General features: G+C 41.9%; 1 long non-coding RNA gene across 1 annotated transcript in view; it reads left to right on the top strand.

The window, feature by feature from the left end:
• Positions 1–19,387: 19,387 nt before the first annotated feature.
• Positions 19,388–21,648, top strand: part of LOC141578795 (uncharacterized) — a 28,188-nt gene continuing 25,927 nt past the window's right edge. The window contains exon 1 of the long non-coding RNA XR_012509465.1: positions 19,388–19,609. This is a non-coding gene — a long non-coding RNA (uncharacterized LOC141578795). The remainder of the gene's footprint in view (positions 19,610–21,648) is intronic.

The raw sequence follows: 21,648 nt of genomic DNA, 5'->3' as shown, positions 1-21,648 counted from the left end.
ACAGACACAGGAAAAAAAAATAGACTGAGGCCAAATAATACAATGTATTTGCACATGGCACAAGGTGTTCACCTTATCACAGCAAATGGAAGGAAACATGCTTTGACAATCTCTGTGCTCTTGGCAGCGAGGAAAGAAGTGTTCACACTTTGAGTTATGGGGAAGTCATTCTGGCTTACAAATAAGTTAACGTGAATTTTATGCTAATTAAAATAGCCTTTTTATTGGAAAGTTTAATTGAATTATTAAAAGGATGTTCTTGGCTTGTTTCTGAAACTGCTCGCAGTAACCTATCTTTGGATGGAGATCAGATCCCCCATGACTTGCACCCAGGAGATTGTGCATACTGGAAAAGATATCATTTAAACACAATTTTTTCTGCAACTTAGATGGGAAAACCCTTATCAGGTACTTTTAACTAGCTCATGCACAGTGAAACTGAAGGGAGTTGACTTTTTTTTTAATTGAAGTACAGTCAGTTACAATGTGTCAATTTCTGGTGCACAGCACAATGTCCCAGTCATGCATATATACATATGTTTTCATGTTCTTTTTCATTAAAGGTTATTACAAGATATTGAATATATTTCCCTGTGCTATACAGAAGAAATTTGTTTTTATCTATTTTTATATGGTAGTTAATATTTGCAAATCTTGAATTCCCAAATTTATTCCTTCCTACCCCCTTTCCTCCTGATAAACATAAGATTGTTTATTATGTCTGCAAGTCTGTTTCTGTTTTGTAGATGAGTTCAGTAGTGTCTTTTTTCAGATTCCACATATAAGTGAATGGCATTTTACGGCATTTTTCTTTCTCTTTCTAGCTTACTTCACTTAGTATGACAATCTCCAGGTCCATCTGTGTTACTGCAAATGGCATTATTTTATTGTTTTTTATGGCTGAGTAGTATTCCATTGTATAAATATACCACAACTTCTTTATCCAGTCATCTGTGGATGGACATTTAGGTTGTTTCCATGTCTTGGCTGTTGTAAATTTTGCTGCTCTGAACATTGGGATGCATGTATCTTTTCAAGTTAGAGTGAAGGGAGTTGAATTTTGAATTTATATTTTTCACTTATAAAGTGCCTCTGTACTGGACTGGTCCATAAAGAGCTGGTCCATAGAGAGGACTGATAAACTCAAACTCACTTTAAAACATCCATCAAGGCAGGACGAGAAAAAGATGACAACAGGGGTAGACAGCTGACCCACCAGTTGAGACCAGGATCATAAGATGCATCCTACTAGTTCAAGTGAACTGATTGCCAATGTTTGTCTCCCTATCGAAGTTGAAAATTCTTATTTTTCTTCTAGCTATACTTTTGCCCCAATATTCAGGATGGAAAGAAAATCCTTTAGTAAAGTTGTCACAAAGTATAGCTACTGAGATAAGCCCTTCACAATATGTCTCACTGACTTTTCCGACGTTCCCAATGTCACCAGTCACCGGCCTAACCTCCACCTGGCCTAAACTTCAGGTTCACATTCTTCAACATATTAATATGTCCACCCCTTGTCTGATGCTATCCTCAATCCTTAGAGACCAAGCACAACTTGCCCCAGGACCCCCTTGCCCTGTTCCTTACTCAGTTGAAAGATGTCTTAAAGAGAAAAAGGCAAGTAAATTATGCCAGCAACGACTATATGTTAAATGCCGTGCAAGTGACTTTTGGAAAGTCTACAAGAAAAGTGAGCCATGGTTTAACAAAGTATTGACAAAACTTCCAGTTTATGAGGCTGTCAGTGAGAGAACTCTTCCCCAGGTTTTGTCCTGTTATATGGTATTGGAACTACTCCACCTTCCCAAGGAGGGGCACATACATGTCTTAATAGCTGACAAGTAGAAGGTTTATATCTATTAGGACATTGTGTTGCCCCATTGTCTGTACATCAGGAAATAGAGAGGCCTCCTTTCTCTCTTCATTACAGAGTGAAGAGATCCATGTTAGCAAGATCCCAAGATACCTGGTGGCAGAATCTTTTGGGAATCTCAGTCCCTAATGCAAGAGTATATGTCAACAAATCAGAATCGATCAGTCACCATTGGTCAAATAGCTGGGAAGACTGCAAAAGACATTTCAGCACAACAGACACCCCCAGATTCCTTAGTCCAAGTAGTATTAGAGAATAGGGTTGCCTTAGATTTTCTACTGGCTCAACAAGGAGGTACTTGTGCTACTGCTCTTACTACTTGTACTTATATCATCACCTCTGGAGAAGTTGAGAATGACCTAGAAAAAAATTCCCCAAAAGGCAAAATGGCTACACGATGTAAGAAAAACTGATCCTTTAAATGTTCAGTTGGCTCCCCTCAGGAATACAGTTTTTTTCTGCTCTGCTTTACAGATGATTATCATTTTCAAAATATGTATTATCATTCTTTCCTAGCTATCAAGCTACTCATGATATGTATCACTGCTTGCTTTAACGCTACTGCTAAAAGCATATGTATAATGTTTATGTGACAATTCTATATGGTTATGAATAGAAGGCTTAGCACCATGGGACATGATGGACCCAGGGCAGGCAGCAACCATGCATGCTTTCCATCAAAAGATTTATGATCAAGAAGGGGGAAGTGGTGAAAGAAACTTTCACAAGCTGAGCTATGGGAAAGTCATTCTGGCTTATATATACATGAACTTGAATTTTATGCTAAATAAAACAGCCTGTTTGTGGTCTATCAAACATACATTTTACATCTGCTTTAGTATAGAAGAAAAGGGCATGTTAACCAGAAATAAAGAGTGCCCATGTTAAAAATAAAGATTAGATGCCTCCCTTCCTGGGACAGCAATGCTGGTCCTCCTTGGATGATAAGACTCCCTTCCAAGGTGCCAAGGCCACACTGACTTGCTGTGTATGTGCTGATCTATTTTTTTTAACCTTGAAGAAATGTATCCCTGACTTATTTGATCTTCTTTGTTCTGACAAGGTATAAAACGTAACATACGCTATAAGAAACCAGGTGCAAGTCAGAATAAAGCAACGAGTAAACAACAGAATGAAATGGCAAGAGACTACGCCAGAATGTGTTCTGAAAAAGAATAGAACTAACACATTGTGAAATTCATAAAATCCTTTATCCTGTAGGATTTAGCCCCATCAAGGTTTTCCACTTTTTTTCTTTTATCATGATCCTGTATTTCAACAAAAAATAGTTTAGAGGAACATCTAATTTAAATCATTACCATGTTTTGAAGGCTGTGCTCTACGAGCAGAATACAAAGCAGAGAGAGAGCATATACTTTCACAGGTTCAAGACCATATTTAACCATCAGCGTATGTACTCTTAGAAAAGGGAAGAACACATTTCCTGGTGTGCGGTGCTGCCACATCCTGATTTCACAGCATATTAAAATTAGGAATAACAAATAAGATGGCTTGTAGGCACTAATGAACAAGTGGTCATGATTCACCATAATGGAAATATTCATGCACTTGTGTTAATGAGATATAGAGCCCAAAGGACAAAATGTTTCCCCTCTTCTTATATCCTAAGTGAGCTCCTCTTTTAGGGCTGCTTCATCCTCACCTTTCGGAAGGATCATGATCCAATGTGTAAACTTCAGACTCTCAGGGGTTTTCATGTGCCTTCTTATTTAAAACAAGATTCGAGAAGAGCCTTCCTCAGTCTCAGCACTACTGATGCTCTGGGCTTTGTTGTGCTTTGCATCATAGGGAGTTGGGCAGCATCCTTGGCCTCTACCCACTAGATGCCAACTGCACATCCATCCACCTCATCCTCCCCTTCCCCTCCCCCTCCCCAGTTTCTGACCATCTAAGTTGTCTCCAGACTTTGCCAAATGTCCCGTAGGGGGCAAACTCATCCCCAGTTGAGAACCACTCTTCCACCTTCCATTATCAGAAAGTTTGAATTTTTGCTGCTGAAATGATTTTCTAGATTAAGAAACTGCTTACTGGTATGTTTCAGCGACTGACAGAGAGCAGAGAAAATGTGCAGTTTATTAAAACACATTATTTCATCCATTTTCATCCTAAAGCCATTTAGTTGACTCAAAACCCTAATATTTTCCTCAAAATACAGGGAGAGGAAAAAAAAATCTGCAAGCATGACATTTTAAGTTATATATTTCTCACAAACTGCCCAACAGATGGAAATGAATGTATCAAGAAATAAGATGATTTTTACAAATGTTGCTACAAAAAAAAAAGCACATTCACTAATTATGAATCACCTACAATTCTTTTGTTTGACAATAAGTTCCTAAAGTTGCAAAGTAAATTAATAACCTAGGAAATACACAGGACCCCCAAAATGGATCTCGGTATCTTGCAATAACATCTCGTTACCTTTTATGGATGCCTCTGAATACAGAACCAGTGTCTTTAAATTTGTAATTCCGTATTTCTCTTGCCTTGCCCACATGCTATTTCATCACTCAGTAGAAACATAACAACATAAGACAATTCATCTTTTCAGAATACATCAGCAGGTAAATTACCTAATGAGGTTGAAAGGATTCTTAAAAGAGGGTTCCTTTTCTCAGGTTGTGGATTAGAGAAAGTGGTGCATACTCACCGCTGCTGCCAACGTCATGAAGTCACAAGAGCAAAAAGGACTTGGTTTACCCAGCGAAGGTCAGCTGCCCAATAATGAAAAATGAGCAGGGAGTTGGTAATGTGCCTACGTGACCTATGGCTAGTTAGCAAAATGTTTACCGCAGAAATAAAAGCCCAAGTCAGTGAAATACTTAGAGGTCATTAGGGATGATAAATGAAAAACCTGTCAGACCCAGCTTAGCCTTGACTGAAGATCCTCACTGACTCCAGGAGATAAGTGCACATTAGACAGTCTATTAAGTAAAACTGATGTGTGGTTAAGAAGGCCTGCACTAACAGGGTGCCACCCAGGGAAAGAAGGCGTGGAACAAAGCAATGAAGTGACAAGAGAAGCATTTTTTTAGTTTCCTCTGAACTCTTTTCTAATTAAAACAGTTTCCCATCTGTCATTAGGCGTTATCTCATAGGCCACAGCAAAGGAGAGATTAGGGCCTGTAGGGTACGTATGCACATATGCATCCAGGACAGTTGGCTCAACATCGAGCTTCTAACCCAATTTAATTGAACAACAGATACATTCAAGCAGAATATACAGCATTTTGCTATTTCACCTTCTGTTCCTTTGCAGCAGCCTTTTCCTAAGTCACCTTTGGATAAAACAAGCACAATTTGCTCTGGAAGGCAGCGCTCACCACTATACCACCAATGCTCAATTTACTCTGAAATGCAAATAGTCACTGAAAAGATGGCTGAGCCTTGTGGTGACCTAGGACAGCTCTGGAGCCAAAGTTTGGATAATTTCATTCCTCTGGAACATACACATAAGAGAAAACACCCTCTGAGACCCTTACACCAAACCCCACAAATGGTCACTTATGTTCTCCATTGGTCAGCTTCCTTTTTTTTTTTTAACCCTCCCCAAACTTCTTTATTCTTTTGTTCCTTTACTTTTTATTTTATTGCAGTATAGTTGATTTACAATCTTGAGTCAGTTTCAGGTGTACAGCAAAGTCAGTTTCAGGTGTACAGCAAAGTGATATGCAAACTTTTTCAGATTTTTTTCCATTATAGGTTATTACAATATATTGAATATAGTTCTTTGTGCTTTATAGTACAGGGAACTATATTCCTTGTTGTTTATATATTTTATTTATAGTAATGTGTATCTGTTAATCCCAAAGTCCTAATTTCTCTCTCTCTCCCCTCCCCTTTGGTAAACATAAGTTCGTTTTCTATGTCTGGGAGTCTATTCCTGTTTCGTAAATAAGTTCGTTTGTCTCTTGTTTTTAGACTCCACATAAAGGGATCTCATATGATATTTGTCTTTTTCTGGTCTGCTTACTCATGTTGCATTTATATTTCTTATCAAGTTTCGTTACTGGTTTTACATACTTTTGTAGAGTTGAAAGAACAATCAAAGAATGGATTGAAGAAAGAAGACGTATGTGAAGGGGTAAAAGCTAGGTGGGCAGCAAGGAGTGTGTGTTGGGAATTAGTTTGCTAGAGGGGAGGGTATAGCTCAGTTGGTAGAATGCTTGCTTAGCATGCTCAAGGTCCTGAATTCAATCCCCAGTACCTCCAATAGAAGTAAGTAAATAAATAAAAACCTAATTATCTCCCCCACAAAATAGCAAAAAAATTTTAAATAAATATTAAAAAAAAATAAAGTTAATTTGCTGTTATCCTGTTACTAAAGACCAAATACTCTAAGGCACTTGCCTACCTGTGTTGGACATTATACCACAGAGCCATAAGAAGTGACCCTAACCTTCAGAGAATCGCAGACTTCTGGACTGGGTGGGAAACTCAAAGTCTACCCTGCCCCCTCCCTTCCAAACTTTCAAACTCTTTATTCTTCCTGCCATATAGTTTCTTGCCAGTGCTTTAACCCCCATGGGGAATGGTATTATGTTATGCTCTGGCCCAAAACTTTTCAACCAAATTAAGAAAGAATAATACAAGGCTGAGAATTGGCTGGCACTCTGCAAGAAACATCTACTCAGGGTAACACCGTTCTCTCTCAAAGCACATTGATACTGCCTGGTATTCCCGGCTAGTCAATACCCATACCCACAACACTCCTCCCGTTTACCAGTCCAGCAATCACAACAATAAAGGGAGTAAGGTTAACTGGAGATGCTCATTCTCAGGGAACTCACGCTGACCGGCAGTTTCACCAGTATATCTTCCAGGGTCCTGTGGCTGTTCCTTTAGAAATACATTCTAGAAATGTTCAGGTTGATCTTTTTGTTAAGTCAAAGGCCACACTTTCTCATCCCTTCTGAAATCAAGATGCACTACTTGATGACTTCGCTCAAAAATTTTGTCTTAAATTGTATTTAAGAGCCCCTACTCACAGAGAGAAGAAGAAAAATGATACATTTATTTTTAAAACTTTCATCCAAAATGGATAGAAATAAGATAGTATTCCATGGGAGGTCAGCTTCATTTATGCGGAAAATTCACTTGCCGGGGACTATTCTCCCCTTAATCATGCCAGTTACAGGAAAGAATTCTGTAGATCAGTGGTTTTCAGTGTGGTCTTCACACCTGTTAGAAATGTAGACTCTTGGGTCTCACCCAAGACCTCCTGACTAAATCAGAGTCTCTGCAGGGTGCAGCCCAGCAATCTGTGTTGTAACAAGACCCCCAGTTGGTTCGCTGGAGTTTGAGAGTCACTGCTACAGAAACTAAAATAGAATTGGGATAATGTAGTGACAATGGGATGATGACGACAATGATCTTTATAATGGGTAATCTTTTATGAACACATACTGTGCACTTAAGCCTTGCACTATGCACTTTATACACTATCTCATTTAATTCTCATGAAAGCCCGGTGAAGTGCTGTTATCCTATTTTATAAAGGAAGGAATAAAGTTAAGAAAAATTAAGCAGTTTGCCCAAGGTCAGCCATTAAGCTGCAGAGCTGGGATAACAGTCCATCTCCGGTTGATCTCACACACACACACACACACACACCCCCCCCCAGAACCTCTGACTCTTCACTCTTACACCATGATGCCTTCCAGAATCAAGAAAAAAAGAACTCTCCCAACTTCAGTTCTTCCCTCAAGCCTCCCTTCCCTCTTTACTGCCACTTCATCAATTGCCTCTGGCCTGAGGACCATATTAGAAAATCCCCCTTGGCCCACCTTCTCAGCAGCCAACCCCCTTCTGCTCCCTCAGCTCCGCCCTGGCCTTCCCTTCCAAGATCCATGGGAAGTCTAGAGACACAACGTCCAGAATAACTTGAGACTGGTTTCCCTCTCAAGTGCACCTGAATCCTATATCCCCGCTTCATGGGCCACCACCATAATCATAAACTATGGTTCGGAAGCTGGAAGAGACTCTTGCTGGACACCACCTACACCTTTGCTACTAAATGTGATCCTCAAGCCAGCAGGGGCCTCATTCAGGAAACTTATTGGAAGTACAGGGTTTTAGCCTTCACCCCCAGCCCCTCAAAGCTGTTAAACCAGCGTCTACATTTTAACAAGTTCCTCAAGTGATTCTCTGCACATGGATATTTGAGAAGCACTGGTTTATCTAAACCTACCCCCTTATTTTACCCGAGGAAACTGAGACCCAAGGAAATGGAATGACCTAGGCAAGGTTACAAATCTAGTTAAGTTGGAGGTGCTCCCTGGTTGAATATGCTTTTTTCTGTGTCCCTGCAGCCTTCAACTACGTGCCACGAAAATATTGCTGTTGCTGCTGCTGCTGGGGTTAGTGAGGGCTCCTGGGTTCTGGACTTGTATTCATCACTTTACGTGCATTATTTCATTTACTCCTTTACCACAGCCTGTGAGTTCAGCGCTATTATCATCTCCTTTTTTTTTTTTTTCTTTCCTGATGGGAAATAGAAGCCTAGAGAAGTTTAAGTACTTGCCCCAAATTATGCAAAATAGTGAATCAGAGATTAAAACTTCTCCATATCGTCTGAGTTTGAAACCATGCTTGTAGCTACTGGGTGTAGACTGCATGTATACCTCTGTCTTTTCCTATGATTTTGAAAGTTTTTACCTACCTATCTAGCAATTTATCTACTATCTGTCTATCTACCTTCCTACCTATCATCCTCCTCCTCCTCTATCTAATTGTTTGGGGAGAGGAGAGTGCATAAGATGGAGTGTTTCTGCTTGAGGTCTCCTTTCCATTCATTAATCTCAGTGATAGTATTACCCAGGCTGTCACCCCAGAATCATACCCCATCCCTCCCTCAAATAGAAACCAATTACTCTTACCTAAGTATCAGGGGGAAGCTGCAGAGAGAAAAAAGCAAGAACTCATTAGAACCAACTAGGACCAAGATGGCAGAAGATCTGACTTCCAGTGGGCCTTGAGACTCCCTATAGGCTCCCTATTGTAATACATTAGCCTGGTAAATGACACCTTCCCCCCACCAGCACCATGACAACAACTGGAAAAGCCCATGCAAGGACTGAAAAGAGAGAGCTGCATCAGCCCCAGTTCCATACCACACCCCTCTTTTGATTAACTCATGGATATTTCTCCCACTCTTTCCAAATCCCTTCCTTTTACTTCCACCCTCCTATATATTTGGTGTCCCTGCCTGAACTGGGTTGAGAAGTTGATTTGGGAACTTATCCATTCTCTGGAGGTTCCTGCTTCTCCAGCCTTTGGCCATTGAATCAAACGGGCTGTTTCAGTCTCAGGATTGGTTTCCTTATTGGCTGTGCAAATTCGATCGGAAAAAGAACCTCCCTGGCCAAGATAGAGCGTCTCACCCAGGCTAGGACACCCGTGCGGGTCCAGCTGACAAATTCAGTAGCAACAGCAGTTCTTTCCTATAGCTCCTTAGAAAACAAAGCAGAAGACCCCTCACCGTAGACTCACATTCCATCCTTTGCAGCTCAGTTGTCCGACCCCGGTCCTTCTTCCCAGCCCCCTCCCCCATCACCTCCGGAGCCCTGGCTTAGCGGTCACTTGTACTTACAGGCTGTGACACCCTGACCACTGGGGTGAAGGAGTACTTCTGTTGCTTGGTCTCCCTCACGTGAAGCACTCAAATGTTGAAGAAAAAAAAAAAAAAAAGCGTTTAAAAACAGTTACTACTGAGCTTTACCTTAGAGAAACTAATTGCTTTTGTGTGGCTTTCTTGAACACCCAGCAGGTTAAGAGTTTGTTTCCCGTAGAAACTTCTGCATTCCAATCATCTTAACACCCGAAATATAACCCAAGAGTAAATCAGAAACAGTCTTTGTTATATTCCAATATAACTATAAAAGCTTCACTTCTCTACAGCACCTTTAAAAATGTGTTCGAATGTTTAAGAATAAAATTTTTCTTGCAATAAGCCAATGCATCCTCCTCGTCCTATGCACACTTATTTGGTGAGCAAAAATAAGAAGAGAAAGCCCAAACTGGTAAAAAGCATCTAAATTAGAAGGATTTTTAAAAATTTGAATTTGAGGTACCATTAAGTATGATTAAAGTAGTATTTCATTCACCCAAAAGCAAATTTTTACACAACTTTTCGGTATCTGACTATTATATATAGTGAGATGAACTGCATACACTTTTGCAAGAGTCACTGCAAAGTTAGACAGTAAACAAATACTTTAAAACCCATTGTTATGTGAATCATAAGTAACACAACTGCACAGATCTGTAATATCCCCAAAGGAAAACAGCCAGAATCTTATGTATATCTGGAAACAAACTTTGTTTATTGGTGTTCTCTGCAAAGAATATTACCCATGCATTTGTGCATGAGTGTACGTGCACACACACACACACACACGTGCGATATTTGATTCCAAGTATCTTCTGTTAGGCTCCAACATCCCCAGGTAAGAGGCCTGCCCTATTCATGTTTTAATTCCTCTAATTATGGTAACACGGTTGTTGGGGGGTTTTTTTGCCTTAATAAATATTTACAGAGCTGAATACCACACCTTAACTACATCTATCTGGAATTTCTGTTGTTGAACTTTGTGTAACAGGGAATGGAAAAGATTCATGGAGTTTGTGGGTTGTTTTTTTTTTTTTTTTTCGGTAGGACTATAATTTTCAATCTCCTGATTTTTGTGATTTTTTTAAAGAGCTGGTCATAATGCTATATAGTTCTCTGATTTTATTTCTTTGGTACGAAAAAAGCAAAATGAATGCATTGTGATTGAGCCGTGGAGCCTGGCTGCTTGCATATGTAATAGGAGTTCTAAATTACCACATAAACACAGCTGCAGCTTCTCAGTCTGGAAGCTCTGAGAAGCATGCCGACTGGTGAGTGTGGGTATTTGGAGCTCTGAATTTAAGAGCATTATTATGAGCTGCAATAGACAATCATCCCGCCTTATTTAAATCTCTGGGCAACTGTAAAACTGGGAGTTCTTGCTTAAATAGTCAGGCTTCTTATCTCTGCTCGAATCTGAACAAGCAAGTTTCAGCTCGTTATCTTAAAAGCTGACAAATTGTACTTTATAGTATGTCACTGGCTACTGCATTTATAAAGTTATCAGAAGGTTAACAGTTTTAAAATGGCCTATATTTAAATTATCTCATTGTCAAGTTCTTTCAGAGGCCAAATAAATTGATATAAACCACGCTTTCTTACAGGAGAAATAGCCCCATGCAGGAAAATAGATGAGAATATTTACATCTCTATGTATTTATATATACATCCACATAAACACACATAGACACACATACATTTGTATTTAAAGCTTTGTGTCTGAATTTTAGGTTGAGAAGCAATGAGGAAAGGTAAATTTAAAAGATATATTTTTCTCGCCAGTTTTCAAATCACCCTTATTTGAGGGGAAAAGATACCTGTAAACAGTAGGCACCTTGTCTGCTAAATCTGTTATTGAAATTAATTTAACAGGAAATAGGTCTCATAATTTAAACATAAATTTAATGTTTATAAACATACATGTAAACATTATGAGATATATTTAAAAATAAGTTTATAAATGTATATAAGATTTCATAAAATGTATACTTTCCATGCCTTCTTTTTCATATTCCTTAAATTTTTAACAGAATTAACAACTAATTGATGGAAAACAGGTAGAATCCTATTTCATGCCAACAGTTCTCTGAAGTATTCAATTGCAGTAAATCAAATCAGGAAAGCTTTGCATACTAAATGAAATGAGAAATATCATTGTGCTCTAATATGAATTAAAGTAATTCAATAGAAAACTGCAATTAAGAGTGAAAGTTATCATTTCATCATTTTTCTACGGCTAGCTAGATTTATGAGGAGTCTAGAGACTGCGGTCAGGACTGGCTAATTCGCATTATACATGATCTACTTTGTTGTGTGACCTTGGCAAATTATAAATCCTTCTTCCTGTGGGTACCCAATATTTTAGTGGGTTTTGTTCTACAGTCACTTCTGGAAATTCGGCCTAAACACTGAAGTTAACCAGAACAACATTGAACAATAAACACTAATTGAATAAACAGACAAAAAATAACCAAACACAGAGTAGGCGACCTCTCCCACCTCCCAACTGTCTAAAATCAGATAGATCTGGGATGATCATAATAATAATTGAATAATTGAATAATTCCTGATTTTCTACTCACCATCAAAAATGTTTGTAGATTACACTGTATAGCACAGGGAAATATACACAAAATGTTATGATAACTCACAGAGAAAAAAATGTGACAATGAGTGTGTATATGTCCATGAATGACTGAAAAATTGTGCTGAACACTGGAATTTGACACAACATTGTAAAATGATTATAAATCAATAAAAAAAAGAAAAAAAAGTTTGTAATTAGGCATTATTTTTAATCGAAGAAGTGTTTGTCTTTTACGTTTACTTAGAAGAAGTGATAGTTACTCCTAACACTTTTCAGATGACGTGGTGAACTCAAACGACCATAAGAAGTTTACATTTTTCCACTGTTCTAACATTTTATTTTTCACAAAACAAGTGCATCAAATACACAAACCAGCAAAACAGCATGTTTGATTGATTCTAGATAATCCAATGTCAGCAAAGAGAGTCCTAAGTGTCTTTCAGCAAAATGTGTTTGACAAAAAAGAAATATAATCAGTGCTTTTGACAAATCAATAGATGTAAAAGCCCTCATTGTAAGAGAAGGGTACACAGAATCATAGTACTCCAGAGCTCGAAGAAATTATAGTGGTTACTTGGTAGGGGTCCTCTTGTTGGACAGATGAGGAAAACTGAGACTGGAAAGATGGAAACCATTGATCTTGAATTGTTGGAGGCTCTTAAAAGTGCAACACCTGTGTCTAATTTGGTGTTTGTGGAAATTGTGGGTTGTCCCTCAATATCCTTTTTTCCTTATCCCAACTAATAAAATTCCTGTCTGTGCACAGAGCTGCCCAGAATGAAGACTCTACTTCCCAGCACCCCTTGCAGCTTCTCTGGGTTAGGTGACTAACACTAGGCAATGGCTAGAAATAAAAGTGATGCGTGGCTGCATGTGGGAAGTCTTATGTTTTGTCCCTTATTTTGTATTCTTCTCCTTTGCCTACTGGCTGGAAGCATCATGCCGGCGTAGTATAATGGTCAAAGTTGGAACAGCCATACTTGGGGAACCTTGGGAATGGAAGTGTTGCCCGGAGGAGCAATGATGTCACAGGAACTTGAATTCTGAGGATTTCCTGCAGGAGAGTCCTGAGCCTCGAGTGTCTAGACTTTTCAATGAATGAAGATAAAAAGAAAAAATCTGTCTTATTCAAGCAATGTTTAGCTTTTCTTTTTCTGTTCCTCCTAGTCAAACTCAATCCTAACTCCTATTCTGCCGTGACATCAGAGCCTGGTACAGTGGCAGACATGTAGGAGCTATTCAGCAGATGTCTGCAGCAACGTGGGAGACACCCCTGACACCTGCCTTCCCCCGGGTCCAACCTAACGTTGGGCTTTTCAGTTTTGCCTCCCAGCATCTCTCCAGTCCATGCACTGGTCTTTATCTGCCCCCACATATGAACGGAAGCTCCTGCCCACTCTTGCCTAGACTCGAGTGAATTCTTCTGAATGATCTAAACCACATCTCATCCCTTTCCACTTAAAACTTGGCTTTTTGTTTCATTTAGGAGAAAGACCCCAGTCCTTGACATGGCTTATGGGCCTCATTTCTCTGGCCTGATTTCACACATCTGCAGCCTTGCTGTCTGAGCTCTCTGTTTGCATCCCAGTGAATGAGCATCCAGGACTCTTCAGGCTGCCCCTCGGCTCGGCCCCAGGAAGGACCTCCCAAGTCTGCAGAAAATCTCCCCAACTCCCAGACTTCTCTGTCCCCACACTTAGCACAGTCAGTCTCTCCCACTCAACTGTGAGTGCCATGAAGGCAGCGACTTCAATGTTTTGCATTCCATTATGCCTCCAGTGTCTAGCATGGTGCCTGGGATACAGGAGATGCTTAATCAGTATTTGCTGAATAAGTAAATAGTATTGCAGAATCCATTGTTGGGATTTGGAAAAATCAAGGGGTTGGCAGTGACTGAGGTTTAAAAGACAGAAGGAGTGGGGAGGGAAACTTCAAATGCCACAGTCTAGTTTTTGGGTTTACTCTACAGAATGATCACCCAGCCCAGCTGATTAATCAGATTCTACAGTTTGATATACATGCAACTGGATGGACTTAAAGTTTGAAGCCATGGCTTCCTCATCTCTGTTCTGAGCCTGAAATCTAACAATTAGATCAGCAGTCCTCAAGGGGATTCAAAGATCCCTTCGGGGTTCCCAACACCATTTCTGAGGATCCAGGACATCCTTCCTTTTCTGATCTGGGTGAGGCCAGATTTTCTCTGTATTCTTCAACCCTAAAAACATGATGTAGCAGATTAGATGCAGAAGCAGTTATGAGTCTCCAGCTGTTTTCTATTAAGCTGGACATTAAAGAAATGTGAAAAATGCAAATGCAAATAATGACATTCTTTCCACTAAATACTTTCTTGTTTTGGAAAAATATAGTTATTTTAATAAAACATGTGTTATTTACTTTAACATGTAATGGTTTGCCATTGCTATTTTTAAACAAATTGATTTGAAAAAATCTTAAACATTTCTGTTTCATTCTAATACTATAAATATTGACAGACATAATCCACAGAACCAAAGCTCTTTGGGGTCCTTAATTCTTTTTGAGAGTATTAAGAAATCCTAGGACCAAAACGTTTATGAACTGTTACATTAAAGAATCATTTCTTTTGTTTAAGATTTGATCTTTTCTCAAAATGCAAGAAAGTTGGAATATAGCAGGAAAAAGAACTTGGATTTGAGGGGTTGGTAGCTATGGACTGGTAATCAGGGGCTGTCTCTAAGTATGAACTTAGGCAAGTCCACTAACTTCTGAGAGTCTGTTTCCTCTTCTCTAGACTTAGGGTAACACCTCAGTGGGTTATTTTGAGAATAAAGAAAAACACGTGAAAGCTCTAGGGATAGTGTGTCTCAGAACAGGTACGTGTTTGGCGTGCAAATATATTAAATTTCATTTTCAACTATACATTGGTGTGAGTTTTAAAATCTGTTTTGAAACACCTTTTTTAAGGGTGGGGAGGGGATATGTAGTACTATGCAGTGGAAGATTAGTAACTTAACACTCTAGGGGAAAAGAGCCCTGTTTTTTTAGTATTTACTAATTTCCATGGCAGTTGGGAAGAGATGGACTCAAATCAGCTCTTGTGAGTGGGTGTAAGTCAGCTTCTGGGGCCTTTAGCAGGAATAGGAAGGAGACACATAAGGCAGAAAAGGAGTCTGGAGGCCTGAGGTCAAAATTTATGCCAATGCAGTATTTTGCCTTAAGTCAATCTTTTAACATCCACAGTTCCAAATTCTCTTTTTGGTTGGATTGAATCCTTGAGGTCACCAAGAGGGGACCACAAAGACATGTATATCTAACTTAGCAGCCACAGATTCTCATAATTTTACCAGTGGAGTAGCTACTTGGGGAGGCATGTTACCCACGGAAAGCCTGGTTAAAATGAGGGAGCATTGACTGGTTTAATATAGGTGTCACTTGGGAACAGATGTACTGCCTTGAAATGATGCTGCAGATGGTAGATCTCAAAGGGTACCTCCCCACCCCTGCCCCGGCCCAGCAGCACTGTCTCACCTGGAAACATGTTAGAAATGCAAATTATCAGAACTTACCCAACCCTACAGAATTGTAAACTCTGAGAATGGGTCCCAGCAATGTGTTTCAGCAAGTCCTTCAGGTGATGCTACGTGTGCTTTTAAGTTTGAGATCCTTAAAGGGAAGTTTGTGGCCCTAGGAGGTAGGAAGACCATGGTGGCTCTTTGTTTAAATTTTTTAAATTGAAGTATAGTTGATTTACAATGCTGTGTTAGTTTCAGATATACAGCAAAGTGATTCCATTCTATATATTATTATTTTTTCCATTATAGGGTAATACAAGATACTGAATATAGTTCCCTGTGCTATACATTAAGTCCTTATTGTTTATCTATTTGATTTATTTATTTTTATTGAAGTATAGCCAGTTTACAATGTGTCAACTTCTGATGTACAGCATAATGTTTCAGTCATACACATACATATATATTCATTTTCATATTCTTTTTCATTATAAGTGTTAATCTATTTTATACATAGTGGTCTGTATATGTTAATCCCAAACTCCTAACTTGTCCCTTCCCCCTCCTTCCCCTTTGGTAACCACAAGTTTGTTTTCTATGTCTGCTAAATTCATTTGAATTTTTTTTAATTCCACATATAAGTGATAACATATGATACTTGTCTTTGTCTGACTTACTTGAGTTAATATGATAATCTATAGGTCCATTCATGTTGCTGCAAATGGCAGTATTTCATTCTTTTTTATGGCTGAGTAATATTTCATTATATATGTATCTATAAAGCACATCTTTATCCAGTCATATGTCAACGGACTTTTAGGCTGCTTCTGTCTTGGCTATTATAAATAGTGCCACTACGAATATTGGAGTGCACATATCTTTTCGAACTAGAGTTTTCTCTGAATATATGCTGAGGAGTGGGATTTTTCGTTTTTTAAGGAAACTCCATACTGTTTTCCATAATGCCTGCAACAAGCTACATTCTCACCAACAGCATAGGAGGGTTCCTTTTTCCCCACACCCTCTCCAGCATTTATTATTTGTAATAATAATTACAAATAATAAACTTTTTAATCAGAGCCATTCTGGCTGGCATGATACCTCATTGTAGTTTTGATTTGCATTTCTCTAATAATTAGCGATACTGAGCATGTTTTCATGTCCCTGTTGGCCATCTGTATGTCTTTGAAGAAATGTCTACGCTTTCTGCTCAATTTTTGATTGGGTTGTTGGGTTTTTGTTTTTTTTTTTTTAAGCTGTATGAGTTGTTTGTATATTTTGGAAATCAATCCCTTGTCAGTCGCATCATTTGTTTTGTTTATGGTTTCCTTTCCTTTGCAAAAGCTTTTAAATTTAATTAGGTCCCATTTGTTTATTTTTGCTTTTATTTCCATTACTCTAGGCAATGGATCCAAAAAAATATTGCTGTGATTTATGTTAAAGAGTATTATGCCTATGTTTTCCTGTAGGAGTTTTATAGTGTCTGGTCTTTAGTCCATTTTGTGTTTATTTTTGCATATAGTATTAGGGAATGTTCTAATTTCATTCTTTTACATGACACAGTCCAGTTTTCCCAGCACCACTTATTGAAGAGATTGCCTTTTCTCCAATGTATATTCTTGCTCCTTTGTCATAGATTAATTGGCTGTAGGTGCATGGGCGTATTTCTGGGCTCTCTGTTCTGTACCATTGATCTATTTGCCTGTTCTTGTGCCAGTACCATACATCTTGATTATTGTAGCTCTGTAGTATGGTCTGAAACCAGGGAGTGTGATTCCTCCAGCTGTGTTCTTCTTTCTCAAGATTGTTTTGGCTATTTGGGGTCTTCTTTGTTTCCATACAAATTTCAAAAATTTTTGCTCCAGTAAGACGGTAGTGTTTTGGAGTTTCCTGGGCATCTCTGATGTCCTAGGTGAGGCTGGGGGCAAAAAACTGCCACTGTGCATAGTGGATGCTGCTGGTTCCCCAGCCAAAGCCCTTTCACTGGGCTGCTGCACCCACTTCTTAAGCTGCTGTGGGCTGGGCTGCTAATGGCTCTGGACAAACACCAAAGACTGGCTGACACTGGGTACAGAAGGCTTCCCCTTTGCTTCAAAGTGAGACTAACTCAGTGATACAACTCACATTCTCCATGGAATAGGCTAAAGCCAGTCTCCGGTTGAGACCACATTCTTGCTCAGTTTTCCCACCTAGTCTATCCTGCATCCCTCCTCGTCTCTTGAAAGCACTTTGTACAAAAATTGCTCCAACGAGCATTTCAGTCATAGGCTCTGTTTCCAGGGAACCAGTGTTGAGACACTGGATTTCAAAGTCAGACAATTCTGGGTTTGTAGCTGGATTCCCCTAATTAACTAAGTGGCTATAGGTGACTTTGGTAAATGTCTCAGTTTCTTTATGTGTTAAACGGAGCTAATGTTGCCCGCTTGAAGGGTTTCTTGTGGGAATTAAAGGGCCCTGGGTAAAAGCCCTCAGCAGAGCTGAGGGTGGGGTAAACTGCCCCAAGCTGCCTTTGATCTTTCCCTGACTTGCCCTTTGGCCCTGGGCATATTCATGTTTTCGAGCTGTCTGTTTCCTTTGTGGGAACTCCGTGTGTGTCTAACACCAGGCTGCCTCATCAATGACTGGAAGTCAGAAATATTTTTTCAAGTGGTAAAGTACTTGGCAAAATGTACAGCTCAGGCATGAAGCATAATGAGCATTAATTATACAGCCCAGGGTGGAACAGCCCTTGGGAGAGAAGTGTCTGGGAGTTCAGAGCCTAGGAGAGATGGGTGGTCCTGCCAGGGCCTTTCCTGGGACTTTCCTGCCCAAACAGTAGCCCCGTAAGCAGGAGGAGCTTGCAAACTGCAACCCGGTCTCCCCAAGTCTGGGGAGCCCAGTAAACTGGAGGCAGAAAAAGGAGGGGAAGGGTTCATGCCTGTGGCCTGTTTCCATGCAGAGTTCCTTCTTGGCTTTGACGTCTGGACTCTGTTGTCACCTCCTCATAGACGCCTCTCTGATCAGCCCATTTTAAATACACTCATTGTCCAGTTTTACTGTTTTCTTAACACTTAAGCACCATCCGGCATTAGCCTGTAGAGGTATTTGTCAATGTGCATACTGTTGCTTCTCTGCTAGATCTCTCCGAGGATAGGGGGATCAGTGTATTCTGTGCACTGCACACAGTAGGTCCTTCATAAATCCTTGGTCTCAGAATCCCAGGAATTCTTACACATTGGTGGTGAGAGGTAAATGGGTCCAGTGATTTGGAAATATCTCTGGCTGTGTTTAAGGAAGCCAAGCATGTGCCTTCTTAGGACCCAGCAATTCCACTCCTAGGTATGTATCCACAGAAATGCAAACGTGTCACCAAAAGACACGTTCTAGAATGTTCACACCAGAACTTTCTGTAATAACCACCGAACTGGAAGCTACCCAAATTTTCTCGAAAATAGGTGAACAAATTGTGGTATATCTATACAACGAAATACCAAACAGAAAGGAAAACCTTCTACCAGAGGCAAAAACAGGCATGAATCTCACCAACATAATGACCTGATGTTGAGTGAGAAGGAACGAGACACAAAAGCACACATTGATCACGTGTGAAGCAGGAAAACTGACAAAATCAATCTCAGTGTTAGAAATCAGGACATAGGTTGCCGCTGGGGGTGTTTGGGGGAGTGGCTGGAAGGAGCTGAAGGGGCATCAGGGGTGTTGGGCAGGTTCTGTGTCTCCGTCTGGCGGCTCCGTCTGGCGGCTCGTCACACAAGTACGTACAGTTCGGGAACATTCATCCACTGCGCCTTTTATATATACTGCGGTATATATACAATAAAATTTACATTAAAACAACTGCACGAGGGTCTGCCCAGTAGAGTATGCGAACTCTTAATAACATTTACTTAAAAAAAAAAAAGTGCTGGGAGCTTGGAGCCATGGAGTTGGACGCTCGCTCCGGGGAGGAGGGCCCGGACGCTGCGTTGGCCCTGGCGGTACCCGTCGGCGGCGCTGCGCTCAAGGCTGCCCGACGCGCGCGGAGGAGGGTGAGACCGAGCCTCCAGGGGCCGCAGGGCCGGCCCAGGGGACCCGCGAGCTTCAGGGCCGGACCCCTCCGGGGTGCGCAGCCCGACGAATTGCGCGATTCTCCGCCCTGGAGCGCTCACGAGGCCCCTGTGGGGGCACCAGCGCCCGCTCCGCCCCGCTCCGCACCAGGCGCCCTCTGCGCGTCCCCGGGGTTGCCGCGGCCGAGAGCACGGCGCGCCCCTCTCCGCGGGGCCGCGGCCGCTCCGGACGGCTCTCGCCGGGGTCCCGCCAGGGTCCCGGAGAGGGCTCCGGGGTCGCGCGGCGTTTGGGGTGGGCTCGGCCTCGGGAGGGCGGGGCGGCGCCTGTCCCCGATTGACCCCGCGGCGGAGGGAGGGCGGACGCTGGCGGCCGGCAGGGACGGCCCGGGGAGGAGAGGGAGGAGAGGGAGGAGAGGGAGGAGAGGGAGGAGAGGGAGGAGAGGGAGGAGAGGGAGGGAGGGAGGGAAATGGGCGACGGAGTCGGGGCCCCGCGGGCCGGCGCCTCGTGGGGAGAGGGTGGGACGTCCGCCGAGCCCAGAATCCGGGCGCGGGAGAGGAGCCTGAGCCTAGGACAGGGGTGCAATGGGGCCTCGGCAGAGAGCGCTCCTCCTCCCCCCCATTCCAGAACCGGGCCGGGGGGCGCGGGACTGGGGCACCCCCGGGCTCCGGACGTAGGGGCGGGAGAGAGAAAGGAGGCCCCGGCAGCTCAAGAACCCTGAGCGAGGGAGGGGTGGGCAGGGGAGGGGAAAAGCGGCCTGAGAGTCGGGAGTGGGGGATGGGTGTCAGAAAAGACTGGCGACAGTCACGCGGAGACTCTGAGTCGCCAAGTTTCGCTTTAATGCCCCTGGGCTTTAGAGACCAGCGGCTGGTAGCGCGTGAGCGGCGTCTGCTCTGGCGATCTGCTGTTTTCTGGAGGCCTGACGTCAACCGGGCGCTTCCAGCCTGGCTGGTGATTTGTATCCCCACCATCTCCCCGTACCTGCCTACCGTTACCTGGTCACTAGGCCTTTGCACTGGCCGGCGTTGGGGTGGGGGGTGCCCGAACACGGTGTTGAGAGCCTTCCAGGCTCCGCGGAGGGAGGGCCCTCACCTGTCCTTCAAACTGGGGGCTTCGGCTCTGGGTCGGAAGCGGGGAGTTAGGGGCAGCGGGGGTGGGGAGTTGCTTGAGCTTGAGGCCGGAACAGCAGCACATCCCGAGTTTCTTTCTAAAAAACAGAAAAGTTTCTCTTCCCTGGGCCTAACTCCCCCTCCGCCTCCGCCCCGCCCCCCCCAACCGAATCCCCCTCTCCCCTGGGGTCAGCGAGAGGGGAGGTACAAAGGCCGGATTGTCCGCAGGATAGCTGATTCTGCCCCTCACTTTAATTTACAAAGCATCATCAGATGGCCGCTTAATTTCCCAGTCATCACAACGGAAGGAATCCTATTCTGAGTTTTTCTGAAGTGATTTTAATTTTCCTTTGGGCAGCCAGTGATCACTCCTGAAAACGCCACGGATTAAAAACAAAGGAGAGGACACAAACTGGAGGGCCACAGACAAAGCAGCTCTTGGCCTCTTTCTCAGGGGCCAGTCTCGGCTGGTTCTCAAAGACCAGAAACCATTAAGCATTTTTCGCTCTGGGGAGATGACAAAAAAAAAAAAAAAAAAAAGATTTTACTAACACATCTCTCCTCTATTTTTACCCATTTCCTTTACTTGGTCCTGGTCCTGTTTTTACTTGGCCAAAGAAAGTAATCATCTGCCTGTATTATATACTCAGATTTTCCCCTTAATTACAAATTAAGGGGGAAAAAAAAGAATGTGAAGTGTGGGGGCACAGTTTAGAAACTATTAGAATGATAGCAGAAAAGAAGGGTACTGGAATGACTTTTGGGAGACCTGGGATCTTTTCTCTACCGCTAATTTGCTTGTCAGGTGACCCGTTTTTCTGCCTCTGTCCTTTCAGTAAGACGTGGGTAAACCACAGGTGACCCCAGCTCGCCAAGCCTGCTTTTCTAAATTTCTTTTGAGGGAGATTCAAAAC

Source organism: Camelus bactrianus, chromosome 1 (assembly GCF_048773025.1).
Source record: "Camelus bactrianus isolate YW-2024 breed Bactrian camel chromosome 1, ASM4877302v1, whole genome shotgun sequence".
Lineage (NCBI taxonomy): Eukaryota > Metazoa > Chordata > Mammalia > Artiodactyla > Camelidae > Camelus > Camelus bactrianus.
The sequence above is the reverse complement of the archived record's forward strand: the minus strand, read 5'-3'. Positions and strand labels throughout refer to the sequence as shown.